Source organism: Entelurus aequoreus, linkage group LG16 (genome assembly GCF_033978785.1).
Source record: "Entelurus aequoreus isolate RoL-2023_Sb linkage group LG16, RoL_Eaeq_v1.1, whole genome shotgun sequence".
Taxonomy (NCBI): Eukaryota; Metazoa; Chordata; class Actinopteri; order Syngnathiformes; family Syngnathidae; genus Entelurus; species Entelurus aequoreus.
The window spans coordinates 28,975,463-28,989,873 of NC_084746.1; the positions used below are offsets into that span (position 1 = coordinate 28,975,463).

At 42.6% G+C, this 14,411-nt stretch overlaps 1 protein-coding gene across 2 annotated transcripts in view; it reads right to left on the reverse strand.

Moving 5' to 3' along the window:
- Window positions 1-14,411, reverse strand: part of LOC133630804 (protein Wnt-3a) — a 50,324-nt gene that overhangs the window by 2,369 nt on the left and 33,544 nt on the right. The window lies entirely within an intron of this gene.

The window sequence follows — 14,411 nt, forward strand, 5'->3', positions numbered from 1 at the left end:
TGCGTGTTCAAAAAGTGTTTGGAAAGGCCATTGTTGAGAAACTACTGTGTTTTAAAAAACGCCATAAACCAACATTCTAACCAACAATGTGTAACAATAACTCTAAAACCCTCATTTCAAACCCTACCATAAACCCAAACACTACTGTTCAGAGTATACGTTATTCCCCAACCTTCCAACCTACCTTCCCCAACTCTTCCTAACCACATTGACTGTTCAGATAAAAAGGTATACATCTTAGGCTGCTTCTACACTAAACCGGCTAAGGTTATACAGGGTATATGCCACCTAACCATTACCTTATCCATACACACACACACAATACCGTCGTTTAAGACCCCCTCCCCCGCCATCCGCCGGCGCAACGCGACGTAGTATGCATGCACGTCATAGGCAATGTCTACACTAAGCTGGATAACCCCTTAAACAAATAATTATTTAGCCTAAGCCCCGTGTCAGCCACACTAAACCATCGTTTAAGGTCGCCCTCCTCGGACAAATTTTACATGGCTAAGTACGCCTTGTATTTCTTGAATCTCAGGCTCTTACCTTAGTATGGACTCATTGATCATTTACAAACTGAGTTCGGAGAGGAAGTGACGCCATATTTTTTATTATTAGTATTACTTGGCCGTCAAGGGAAGACTACAGAAAAAAGCGAATGCTTTTGGACTGGCAAAGCAGACTGTATCAGTTATTGTCCGCCATGTATGTCGCGGACTCAACGTCTAGGTCCAGAGTATATAAAGTCACCAAAAACGAAAGGACAATGAAGGTGAAGGCAAAAGAGTGAGTGTCCTGACCAGATATCTAGATCCCTGGATTGATTGATGTAAAATGTTCTTTATCACATTGTTTACGTGTCTAAAAAAGATTTGATTAATTTATGATGGCTCAGGTGTGATTCCCTACAATAGGGCCCCACAGCACACTGGATTCCAGTTAATTGAAATACCACAACACTGGGTATTGTTCAGATAAGTTACATTTAAGAACTTGCACACAAAGCAACACAAGAGGTGACTATGACATGTGCATTTTCCGCACATGCGTATTAGGTCACGTTGCGCCGGCGGACGGAGGGGGGAGAGAGTCTCAAACGGTGGCATTGTTGTGTGTGGACACGGATAAGGTTAGCTGGGATTTACCCTGGATAACATTATCCGGTTTAGTGTAAACGGGGCCATAGTCACCTCCAGTGTTGCTTTGTGTGCAAGTTCTTAAATTAAATTAAACTTATCTGAACAATATCCAGTGTTGTGGTATTTCAATTAACTGGAATCCAGTGTGCTGTGGGGCCCTATTGTAGTGAATCACACCTGAGCCAACATAAATTAATCAAATCTTTAATGGACGTGTGAAAGTAAACAATGTGATAAAGAACATTTTACATCAATCAAACTAGGAATCTAGATTTCTGGTGAGGACACTCTTCACTCTTTTGCCTTCACCTTCATTGTCCATTCGTTTTTAGTGACTTTATATACTCTGGACGTAGACGTTGAGTCCCTGACATACATGGTGGACAATAACTGATCCAGTCTACTTTGCCAGTCCAAATGGTTTCTGTGGTCTTCCCTCGTCGGCCAGGTAATACAAAGCACACGCTACATTTTTTATCACATCCACGGGAGCCCGCATTCTCGTTGTCTCTCCTTCGACAAATGGACAAAGGTTTTCAGTAAGTAGAACCACAGCTGACCTGGACATTCGAAAGTTCTATGGCCGTCAGAGATGTGTAGTATCCGAAATAGCTGCAATTGTTTCCTTCTCTTAGGGTATAAATGTGTGATTTCCACAAGCGTCTGTACATGTAGAAGAAGGAGAAACGAGGGCATGTCTGGATGACTTGCCTCCATATTTCTAGTGGTTAGCTCCAAGTTACGAAACCGCTTGTTATGAAGCTGGCTGTGGCGCGTTCTTTCTGACGTCACTTCCTCTCCGAACTCAGTTTGTAAACGATCAATGAGTCCATACAGAGCTAAGAGCCGGAGTTTCAAGAAATTCATGGCGTACTTACCCGTGTAAAAAATTATCCAAGGAGGGGAACCTTAAACGATGGGTTAGTGTGGCTGAGACGGTGCTTAGGGTGAATAATTTTTTTTTTTAAATGTAGACAGGGCCTTAGATTGCACTTCTTCAGCCAGTGAACTTCTTCCCCAGAGGTCATTTCTGGTGGGGACCAAGTGGTGAGGTAGCAGCCGCAAAAGGTGCCAGTGTGCGCTTTCATTCATCCCAGACATCAATCGTCATGTCTGTGAATAAGACCAGCGAGGCTTTTGTCTCTCTTGCCTGACGTACTTAACTGATGACTCATCAGCCATCATGAGAGGAAGACACGCGGCTGACAGGCCTATCATTAGCAGACTCAATTAAGCTTTGCTAAAGGTTAGGCAATGGTCTCCACAAAGTAGGGGCCACTCACTGATGCAGCAGTCAGACTGTAAGCTAAGCTAATTGAACTGTGGAAAATTATCTTGTGAAAGTAACATGGTCTTTTTTTTCGGGGGGGGGGTTTGGGGGGTGGGGGGGTGTACAAATGCCTAGATGACGGTTTCAAAAAAAAAAAAAAAAGGAGGCATGATTGCATGTTCCCATTGAAGATCAAGAGTGACGGAAGGAGAAGAAAGGACTAAGTACAAAGCTAAAGGCAGTAGGAGCTCCTCCCTTACAGCAGGTTCCAACTAGTTTCAGGACTAAAGGGCATTAGACAACAATGACGCAAGAGAAAAGGCCCACTGTCACCCTCCACTATCCACTTCACTGCTACTGTATGCTTACTAGGCTGACAGTTTTCAAAAGGCATCCCGACCTTTGCGCTTCTTTCTACACTCACGTCAAAGGTACGTACGTAAGTAGCTATTTCAAGAAAGTGACGACATCGGCGCTAATACTGTGAATCAAATTGAAGTAAGGGTTGGAATCAAATGTGCAAACACTTACAAATAAAACAACCTGCAAATTAAGTCTGAGTGGGCTTGTATACACACAGTAGTGTATGTTTGTGTTTACATGCATTTATTCCAGGTATTGTTAAAATCAACATCATTTAAAGTGTAATGGCTAATTGAGACACCAGATTTGGACTTGCATGCATCAATAAGACTTATTTAGCGAAATATATTTTTCATGTTTTGTTCATCTTTAAAACATAAGAAGAAGAAACAAGTGTGTACACTGAATGTTTTAAATGACAATTCTGGAGGAGAATGACAATACAGTGGCACCTGGGTTTTTTCAGGAGTAATCTGTTACAAATGTTCCAAAACCCAATACATTTTTCCCATATGTAAATATTCTTCGGACTATAAGGCACACTTAACATCCTTTCATTTTCTCACAATTCAACAGTGCGCTTTATAACCCGGTGCGCCTAATTTACGGAATCATTTTGGTTGTGCTTACTGACCTCGAAGCTATTTTATGTGGTACAAGTAGTTTGTGACCAGTAGATGGCAGTCACACATAAGAGATACATGTAGACTGCAATATGACTCAAGTAAACACAAAAATTGGATATGTTCCATTGAAAATATTGAACATTACACACGAGGCTTAAAATCTATCAAAATGTTTTAGTACAACTTTGGTTAGCTATGAAGCCGCACCACTGCTCCCCTCACCTCCCAGGGGGTGAACAAGGGGATGGGTCAAATGCAGAGGACAAATTTCACCACACCTAGTGTGTGTGTGACAATCATTGGTACTTTAACTTTAACTTTAACACTTGATGGGTTGTACTGTGCTTCAACATACCAGTATTATTATGGTGTGTATAAGGTAAGACATTATATGGCGTTTTGTTTCGCAATATTATGTTAAAGAGACTTTTCTTACCTTCTGGTACCTGCTGATCTGCATAAGTCCTGAAAATTTGCGCGCGTCTGCCTTTGTAGTCAGTCACAGTAGTCGATAAGCTTCTTCTTTTTCTGTATGTTCTTGTTATGAGTCATTTATCCTCCGCTGTTGCCATTTCTAATATAAAGTAGTGTAAAGTTCTTATATCTGTCAGTAAAATCGCCATGAAAGCGCTAAAACATACCGGTGTAGTTAGTTTACATTATTCACCCAAGGAACTTTAGTTATTTGAGAGTTCCGGTCGGACGGTTTTTCACGAAACACATTTCTGTTGTTGTTGCACTAGTGAGCCACGGATGAGGCGATGCTGCTCCAATATTGATTTAAGTAAAGTCTAAATGTCATTAAAACAGTTAGCTCCATCTTTTGACACTTCTTCCACTCCCGTCTTTGCACCATACTTGCCAACCCTCCCGAATTTTCCGGGAGACTCCCGAATTTCAGTGCCTCTCCCGAAAACCTCCCGGGACAAATATTCTCCCGAAAATCTCCCGATTTCCAGCCGGAGCTGGAGGCCACGCCCCCTCCAGCTCCATGCGGACCTGAGTGACGTGTCGACAGCCTGTTTTAACGTCCGCTTTCCCACGATATAAACAGCGTGCCGTGCCGGCCCAATCACGTTATAACATCTACGGCTTTTAGAGAGTGCACAACTGCGCACGCAACAAGGAGACGAAGCAGAAGAACGAGGAAGACACAGCCATGGTGACCCAGCCCAGTATTATGAGCCACCTCGCTAAATGGAGACCCGAGGGTGTAACTTATGCCGGGACAAAGATGGCTATGCTGATAGCTGGAAGCAACATCCCAATCTCATTTGCGGATGTCTTCAACAAATCCGTGAAGGATATGTTCCCGGATTCAGAGATCGTTCGCCATTACGCAAACGGCAGAACAAAGGCTACTCAAATAGTGAAAGGTAAGCGTTGTTGTTTTTTTTAGTAGCAGCAAGCTGTGCTTCTGGCTGCAAAGCATTGCACTTTCAAGTACAATGAGTAGATGAGTGTTATGTGTGTGTATATGTGTAAATAAATGAACACTGAAATTCAAGTACTTCTTTTATTTATATATATATACATAATAAAATATATATATATATATATATATATATATATATATATATATATATATATATATATATATATATATATATATATATATATATATATATATATATATATATATATATATATATATATATAGCTAGAATTCACTGAAAGTAAAATATTTCTTATATATATATATGTATATATGTGTATATATATGTATATATATATACATATATATTATATATGAAATACTTGACTTTTGGTGAATTCTAGCTGTAAATATACTCCTCCCCTCTTAACCACGCCCCCCGCCACCAACCACGACAAACACAAAACACATTTTAAAGAGGTTGATATTAGTTTTACTTGTAGAAAACAGATTAGTATGCAACTTTTAGTCGTACGATAATAAGACAAACGTAAACTAGGGCAAAGTTCTGGTCAACAGTTTCGTCAAAAACAAACAAACGTAGCTACCGCTGAAACTTTCAATGCAAGCTTTTCATTAGTCATTTAGTTTTGTAGAATTTCTGTCAAAAAGTGGAATCCTATCATGAAAGGCTCTAATAAATAAATCCGGTGTGTCGACATAGACAAATGTGGCTCCATTACGTTGCCCTGAGGAACACCTCGGGTAGGTGTTACTTGCTGCAGAGGATAAGCGAGTTCAGGGGTGAGGAAAAGAGGATTATCTGGGGACAAAATGAGCAAAGGAGTAGAGCCGGGAAACAAATTAAACAAGACCTTAACCTCCGAGAAGGTTAGCAATCTGTGGGTTCCTTGTAAAGCTATGAGTTATTAGAAAACGAACGGCCCCTTCCGTTCAAAAGTGCCGTTTAATCCAGACGTAAAAGCCTGTGAGGTGGCGCTCTCTATTCTTCTTCAGATATTTGGAGCGTCAACATGGGGTTGACCTTAGAGGCCAATTACACCGACAATAACATTTATTTCACCTGCTCCTGCATTAGTTCCACTGCTTGGTTTTAAGACCAATTGATGGCGTTTCACGACATTGCATCCCCTGACAGCGCTTCCTCGCCAAACTTTGCCAAACCCCCGGCAGGCCAAGTGGTCCCTACAACCTGCTGGGGGGTTGAATCCCCTATTGTGCCTCCACTGTCACGCTGCGTTAGGCCCACAATGGCTCCAGATATTTTATATAAAATTTGCCCTGGCTAGTGATTAGTGGGGACCAAGTTAAGTCATAGCAACAGAGAACTATGCATTGGCCGGACCCTGCTTGTCGGCAGACGGGGAAATCCCTATTCAAATGGTTTAATAAAACAATCTAAAGGGCGTGTGAATGGGGAAAAGCACTTTTTCTCCTGCTTAATCTCATGGTTGCAAAGATATTGTGCTCCGAGCTGTGCCCAGCAGGGAGCGGGGCTAAAGTCCCCCCATCAACTCCATTTGCCACACCCCTTCTTTCTTTCTTGCCGGGAGTTAATGATATACTGGCGTGCTAGCGTCCCTCCCCCAGCATGGTGAGACATACGCTTCGTGAAAAGCGGCGCTCTTTTAGCTCATCCTAGATACTTACACTTTCTCAATCTCGGGTCATAGGTCGTAACCCAAGCCTTTGGTTAAGGTGAGGATGCACGATTAAATTTTTTTTTTTTTTACAGAATTTGATGACTTGTCGCTGTCATCCAGACTTCACGTTAGACATTCCGATCCGACTTGTAATTGTTTGAGGCAGAGAAGCGGTAAAGCACACCTTTGTCTATACAGTCGTTCTTCAATTTAAGATAAACTGTATCTTGACTAATTGTTAGGCTTTAAGTTACGAGCATCTCCGCCATTAGTTGTCGTAGCGAATGTCTCATAAGTTTCGACCAAAACATCTGGGGCCGTATTTATCAAGCGTCTTAGAGTGCCATTTTACACTTAAGTCCTGAGAATTTGCGAAATTTAGTCCTACTCTCAAACTTAAGAATAAAAGCTATTTATCAACTTTCTTATGTCTAAGAATCACTCCTATTCTCCACAATATTTAAGAGACCTTCAGAGGTGTCCTAAGTGGTTAGGAGTTGCCAGCGAGGGATGGCCCTGGGGCGAGAGAGATGTGCGCGAACATTCAGGGAGAGGAAGTATGTCCTGGCTTTGTTTGATGACGAGCAGCTGATAAAACGGTATCGTTTAGACAGAGCGGGTATTATTTTTGTCACAGATTTAATAAGGGGCGTCATCTCATCAGCAACATCACGCAGCAGAGCTTTCACAGCAGAACTAAAAGTCATCACAATGCTTCGATATCTCGCCACTGGGAAAAGGCAACAGTGTAACGCTGAGGATTTGGGGCCATCACAACCATCAGTAAGCAGAATTGTTATGGAAACAATAATGGCCCTTACTGCTCCCCACCTCGTCATGCGTTTCATTGACTTTCCAACTACACCCTGGATAATTCAGCAGAAGCAAACTGCATTCAAATTAGTTGCCTAATTAATGAATTGGAAAGAAAAGGAAACATTTATTTTTGATTTATTGCCAATATTGTTTGTTTGTTTCGTATTATTTTGTAGTTTGTCAAAATATACACTCCCATTGTCCACTTGAATATTTCTAAGATATTTCTTTATTCTTAGACAAGGGATTCTCTTCCATGATTGGTCATTTCTATGGACACAGAAATGACGTCACCTAAAATTCCGTTTACGGCACATAGTAATGTCGTAATTCAGCTCTGAGTGTGACACTTAAGATTCAGTCCTACACTTCGCTGAAAGTGTGAGTAAGACGCTTGATAACTAACTCTTAAGTGCAGCTTTCAGCGAAGAATTTCTTTACTCATAAGCCAACTCTTAGCAGACTTCTTAGGAGTAATTCTAAGAAGCTTGATAAATACGGCCCCTGGTCTTACTTGCTAGCATTAGTTTATACATTCACTGGGGTCCATAAAATACCGATCTTAGTCTTAGAATTCCTTGTTTTTTACTTCTCGAAAAAGGTATGCGCAGATGCCTAAACCTGCTTGGTGGATAGTGCCCCAACGTGATGTGAATGGTGGATTGAGCTCCCACCTCAAAGAATGGGGCAGGCACTATCCACCAGTAGATTGCCCTGACTACATCCCGAACCTTGGCGGTCCACGCATGGCGGTCCTGTGCAAGGTCGAAGGAAATCGCGAACCAATCTCAGTTCCACCGGCGCAGGTTGACCAGCCGCGGACCAGAGAGTTTAGAGAGGTCCTCTGCCAACGCATTGACGCCAGTGAGGGAGTGGGAGGAGGACATCGCAAACCGGCTCACCCTCTGGATGAGCCGCTTGACCAAACCATCTTAATCACCGTTGGAACAGCAGAGAAGGAAGAGACCGTAGATACAGGCGGCACCGTAGGACCTTTGTTGATCAGCGACCCTCATAGGCCACGCGATAATTTGGTGAAAAACAATGCGATTGACTCTGGAGGAAAAAAAAATTGGGGTACACTGCACGATCGCATTCTATAGAATATCGTGCCGTGTTATATCGTACTTTGAGTGTAGCTACAGATGGACATAACTTTGTTTTCCAACCATGGGAGAGTGCTGAGAAGATGAAGTGGATGCGATTCATTGAGTTACAAAATGGAATGTTCAAAAACTCAGTGTTTCGCCAACTTGGCGAACCGGTTAGAGCGGGGGTATCAAACTAATTTTAGCTCAGGGGCCGCATGGAGGAAAATCTAGTGGGCCGTAATGGTAAAATCATGGCATAACTTAAAAATAAAGAGAACTCCAGGTTGTTTTCTTTGTTTTACTTTGGTCAAAAATAGAACCACATTCTGAAAACTTACAAATCACAAATAATCCTCTGGACAAAACACTTCAAGTTTGTTTAAAATTTTGAGGAAATTGGTGCAGTTTCAAATACACAATGAGCTTGGACTTTGTCTAAGTGTATCTACAAAGCCAGGATTAAACTTTAAGTCAGTCTTTTTGGGATTGAACAAAAAACACATGTAAACTCTTCTAGGTATCAAATAGCTCCTTTGTCATGTCCACGTATCAATCCAGTGCTAACTCAACAAACCGTAAGAAACGGAGGTAAAAACTATTGAAAAGGCTTAAGTTCACTTTTCTTGTGTTTGACAGAGACATTTTGGGGCAACGAGGGTGCCAAATGACGATGTGTTCAAAGCAAAAGTTTCATGTGGGTCGAGGAGGAGGAGCCACAGTCACCCTTTACTTTGTACCTCTTGCTTGGCCCCGGTATACTGTAAACCGTTTGCTTGCCTAACAGAATTTCTATCGTGACATCCAGTGGACACATTTAGAACAGCAGATTCTTTCGTAAAAAAAATCAAAAAAACGCTCATTTTAATACTTGGCAAACTCATCACGCGGGTTGGAGAAAACTTGTTCGCGGGCCGTAGGTTTGACACCGCTGGGTTAGAGCGTATCACCGCTGGTCTGCCAATTAAATTAATTCCACTCAATTTCAATGAGCGATGTTGATATGAGTTACAAGTCTTTTGAGTTAGTGTCCTTGCAGAACCAATTAAATTACTGTATCTACTACACTATGCTACCTGTGAAATTGTAATGGTTGCCTTTTAATGAAATGTTAGAACATTCTGCCGAATGAGTCACAAAGCGACGGTTCTTTAAATACTGTACTAAGAATGCCGAAACAGCTCTGGGATCATCTCCTCTGCTCTGAGAACACCTGCGCAGCTATCTGTTGCCTTTCATCGCGGGCAGATTCCTGCAGTGCATGTTTTGACACTTTACTTAATGCAAATTAATGAGCACTGACGCAGACGCCGCCCGGAGGCACGGCCGCGGTGATTCGGGGTGTGGAGTGAGAGAGAGAAGATGATTGACAACATGGAAACTGTTTGCTCGTCGTACGACAATAGCAGAAAGTTGTACTGAGGACGGTCTAGCTCGCCTTTTCGGAGCTTTGGCCTAAAAGAGGCAGGAGGAAACGGACACACTAGAGTCTGAATTGCAGACAAACAGACACCAGTAAGGACAATAGGGCTGAGGCACAGACAAACAGCAGCATCAATCAAATCCAATGAAATGGAAGCCCTCTCCTACTAAGCCCTATCAAAGGCCTGGGAGCTCCCAAGTCACTCTGACAAAGACACTTAATCCAGCCACTTTGACCTCTCACATTATTAAGGGCTTCACTGACCTTAATCCAATCAAAATGATCTAGTGAAGCCCACTCCGCCGCCTCCCCTTTTCCACTCTGTGCCCTGCCGATTTGGGCCTGAGGAGGAGGAAAAAGGGGGGAGAAATGGGGTGGCATTTCGCTCCCCCAAAGGGAGAATCCCTCTAACCTCCTCAGGAGTTTATTAAAGACCGGTGCTCTATCCCGCGCCATCAACATGTTTCGGTCAAAGTTGCGGTAGCTGGGGGAGAAGTTTATATCACACCTTTATAACCTCACAACCAACTGAAATGTGTTTACATTGATTGATTGATTGATTGATTGAAACTTTTATTAATAGATTGCACAGTACAGTACATATTCCGTACAATTGACCACTAAATGGTAACACCCGAATAAGTTTTTCAACTGTAAGTCGGGGTCCACGTAAATCAATTAATTGTTCATCACCATATATTTAACGTCCGTCGCCAAGAAACGTTGTCGTTTAACTTTGCTACCCATCGTTACAATCTACGACAAACGTAATCATTGGAAGCCATGGTCACAACATGTTTATATAGAAAATGTACACCTACAACAAACAATGGAGGAAGGAAACGTAAGAAAAATTTGATACGACAGTTATTTTGACCATTATTATCATTATTAGCCGGGTGTTGTTGAATGTGCTCAAAAAGCACAAAGTGAAGTCTTTTGACCATGTTTTATTTTAAATAACTAAAATAAATAGACACACTGTTAGAAAGCCCACTATTTTGCATGTTTTGTGTTTCTTGTGCTTCACTGATAGTGTTTTGGTCTTAGTGAAGTGAATTGTATTTATATAGCGCTTTTTTCTGGAGACTCAAAGTGATTTAAAGGAGAACTGCACTTTTATTTTAAATTTTGCCTATTGTTCACAATCATTTTTAGAGACAAGAAGACACGTTTGTTTTTTTTAGCTTTCTAACATATACAAATCGGCTCGTTCTAGGTGGCTAGCAATACAGCTAATGGGAGTAATCAATTCTACTTCTAAATCACTTTAAGAATGCATTCAAAAACAGTCAAAAATACTTCATTTACGTTGCCTAAAACCCGTATAACAACTAAGCTGTAGCGACATTATTATTGTAAGAGGAACTCACCGAGGAACTCTTTTTCTAGCGTAGTAACACATTGCCAAGCTACAGAAAGCTAACTACGGCAAGAGATGTGCTAACTTCTAGGTCAACACGAAACACGTTTGAGTTTGTAATGAACAATACTGCGATATGACACCAATTTGTACTGATGTAAAAACATGAACAATCATATTACAGTATCTGTAAAGTATAAGCCAACATTTTATATTTTGTTTGTACACAGCTAGCCAGACAGCGTACGTACTGAAGTTGTAATGACACGCATAGCGTGTTGCGTGTGTCGTGATCAATATTAAAGTGTGACTCACTCGATGGACAGTTGTTGTTAGTCTGGTCCAGCTGGCCAGGGAAATGTCCTGTTGAGTCTGGGTAAGCACTCCCTTTATGTCGAAATAGCTTGGCTCCAAGTTCCACATTTATAGCGTCAAAATTTGCTTTCACTTCACTCTCCCGGCTTCCGTCTGCTCCAACGTCTCACATCTTCCTTTGTGCTGGCTTCTATAAGCAGCAGTGTATTTAGCTGAGAAGTATAAGGTTGTAAATCCTCATTTGTCCAAAAATATTTGTCTTTGTTGTCTGTTACCAAGTCTGTCATGATTAGAACACACACTCGTGTTTGATTCCTGAAGTAGGAACAAACATTTGTTGGCAGAAGTCAGACGTGCGCTGCTGTGGAAACAGAAATAAATGCGCGGAAGAAATCAGTCCCAGAAATGATTAAAATGATCAAAATACGGTAAATATTGAACGTATTACATATTGTTATGATCATGTCTGTTACATTATATATAGACTTTCAGTGTATATATAAAACATTTCTGGAGAGTTGTTTTAGAGGGTTTTGAAGGCTACAATGGTGACTCCCATTAGCCCCATCTTTCAAGCGTTTTTTATCATCTTTAAAATGGAAAAAAAAAATGTGTTCTTGTCTCTCATAATGATTGTGAACGATGGGCAAAATTCCAAAAACAGTGCAGTTCCTCTTTGAGCTACATTAAACCAGTGTGGGTGGTAAAGTGTCTTGCCCAAAGACACAACCGCAGACACTAAGATGGCGGTAGCGGGGATCGAACCTGGAACCCTCAAGTTGCTGGCACGGTCGCTCTACCAACCGAGCCACGCCGCCCCACTTGTCTTAGTATTTTATCTGTTTTATAGGCTAAGCTTTTATAGTTTTAAACATTTTATACAGTGGCACTTTAAGATCTATTTAAATACAATTAAATATATTATAATTTATTCAAAGACATGCACCTGGGGATAGGTTGATCGGCAACACTAAATTGGCCCTAGGGTGTGAATGTGAGTGTGAATGTTGTCTGTCTATCTGTGTTGGCCCTGTGATTAAATGGCGACTTGTCCAGGGTGTACCCCGCCTTCCGCCCGAATGCAGCTGAGATAGGCTCCAGCACCCCCTGCGACCCCGAAAGAGACAAGCGGTAGAAAATGGATGGATGGATAATTATTACTTCTGGCAGGCGTTGTGTTGTCCTACTCTGTTCACAGCTAAATAAGCTACAAACAGGCAAGGCCGCGGGTCCTGACGGTGTGAGCCCCAGGGTGCTCAAAGCCTGAGCCCCACAGCTGTGTGGTGTGCTCCAGCACATCTTCAACATGAGCCTTAGGCTGCAGAAAATCCCCACACTGTGGAAAACCTCATTCGTGGTCCCCATCCCCAAGTGCACGCGACCCAGCACGTCAAAGGACCACAGGCCGGTGGCTCTAACCTCCCATATCATGAAGACCATGGAGAGGTTGGTCCTGGAACAACTCCGCCCTACAGTCAAGCCTCACCTGGACCCACTCCAGTTCGCCTACCAGCCCCGACTGGGAGTGGAGGACGCAGTCATCTACCTGCTGAATCGAGCCCACACCCACCTAGACAAGCCTGCGAGCAGTGTGAGGGTCATGTTTTTTGACTTCTCCAGTGCTTTCAATACCATACGGCCTGGGCTACTGGGTGTGGAGTTAGAGACGATGCAGGTGGAGGCCCCCTTGGTGTCCTGGGTTGTTGATTACCTGACTGACAGACCACAGTACGTGCGACTGCAGGACTGTGTGTCTGACAGGCTGGTCAGCAACACCGGGGCCCCGCAGGGCACAGTCCTCTCCCCCTTCCTCTTCACCATCTACACCACCGATTTCCACTATCAGTCAGAGTCCTGCCACCTTCAGAAGTTTTCTGATGACTCTGCGATAGTGGGGTGTATTGAGGATGGAGATGATGAGGAATACAGGGCACTGGTGGAGGACTTTGTCACATGGTGTGGAAAGAACCACCTCCAGTGACGAAGACCAAGGAGCTGGTTGTGGAACTGGGAAGGAAGAGGAGTACTCCGTGGACCCCTGTTTCCGTCAGGGGGGTCGATGTGGACATGGTTGAGGATTATAAATACCTCGGTGTACACATCGATAACAAGCTGAATGGGTCAAAACACGCTGAGGCACTCTACAGGAGGCTAGGATCCTTCAACATCTGTACAAAGATGATGATGTTCTACGAGTCGGTGGCGGCGGGCGCCTTCTTGTACACCGTGGCCTGCTGGGGCAGCGGACTGAGAGCGAGGGACGCAAACAGGCTGGACAAGTTGGTAGAGAAGGCCAGTAACGTGGTGGGAGTGGCTCTAGACCCTGGCGGTGGTGTCAGAGAGGAGAAGTCTAGCAAAACTCCTAGCCATTATGGACAACACCTCCTACCCACTACACTCGGACCTTGCGGAGAGAATGAGCACGTTCAGTGGAAGGCTCAGACTCGCAAAATGCAACACGGAACGACACAGGAGGTCCTTCATACCGACAGCCATCAGACTGTATAATGCATATGTTCCTTGACTGCACTTAAATGTAGAATATATGTAGAATATATTTATATTATTTATATATTATATATATAATATATTATATATATATATTATATTATTGTCTATTGTGAGCGAACTGTGGTGCTGAATTTCCCCCAGGGATCAATAAAGTACTTTCTATTCTATTCTATTCAGCGGTCCTTGAACAGACCATAAAAACACATCCATCATGTATTCCTCTTAGTATAGAGCAAGCACAGATTGTAGATTCAATTGAATAGCTTAATTCATGTATATTCAATGAAATTGTTTTGGGGGCCACATTTACAGAAAGCTAAGGACAGGAGGGCCAGACTTCTTCCTTCACTAATAGTCTTATTTTATATATTCCGGAGACCCAGCATCTCTATTGTAGAAATCTGATTTTGGTCTATCTAGTTTGTCAGAGTAACAGGAGCACTCTGCTTTTTTAA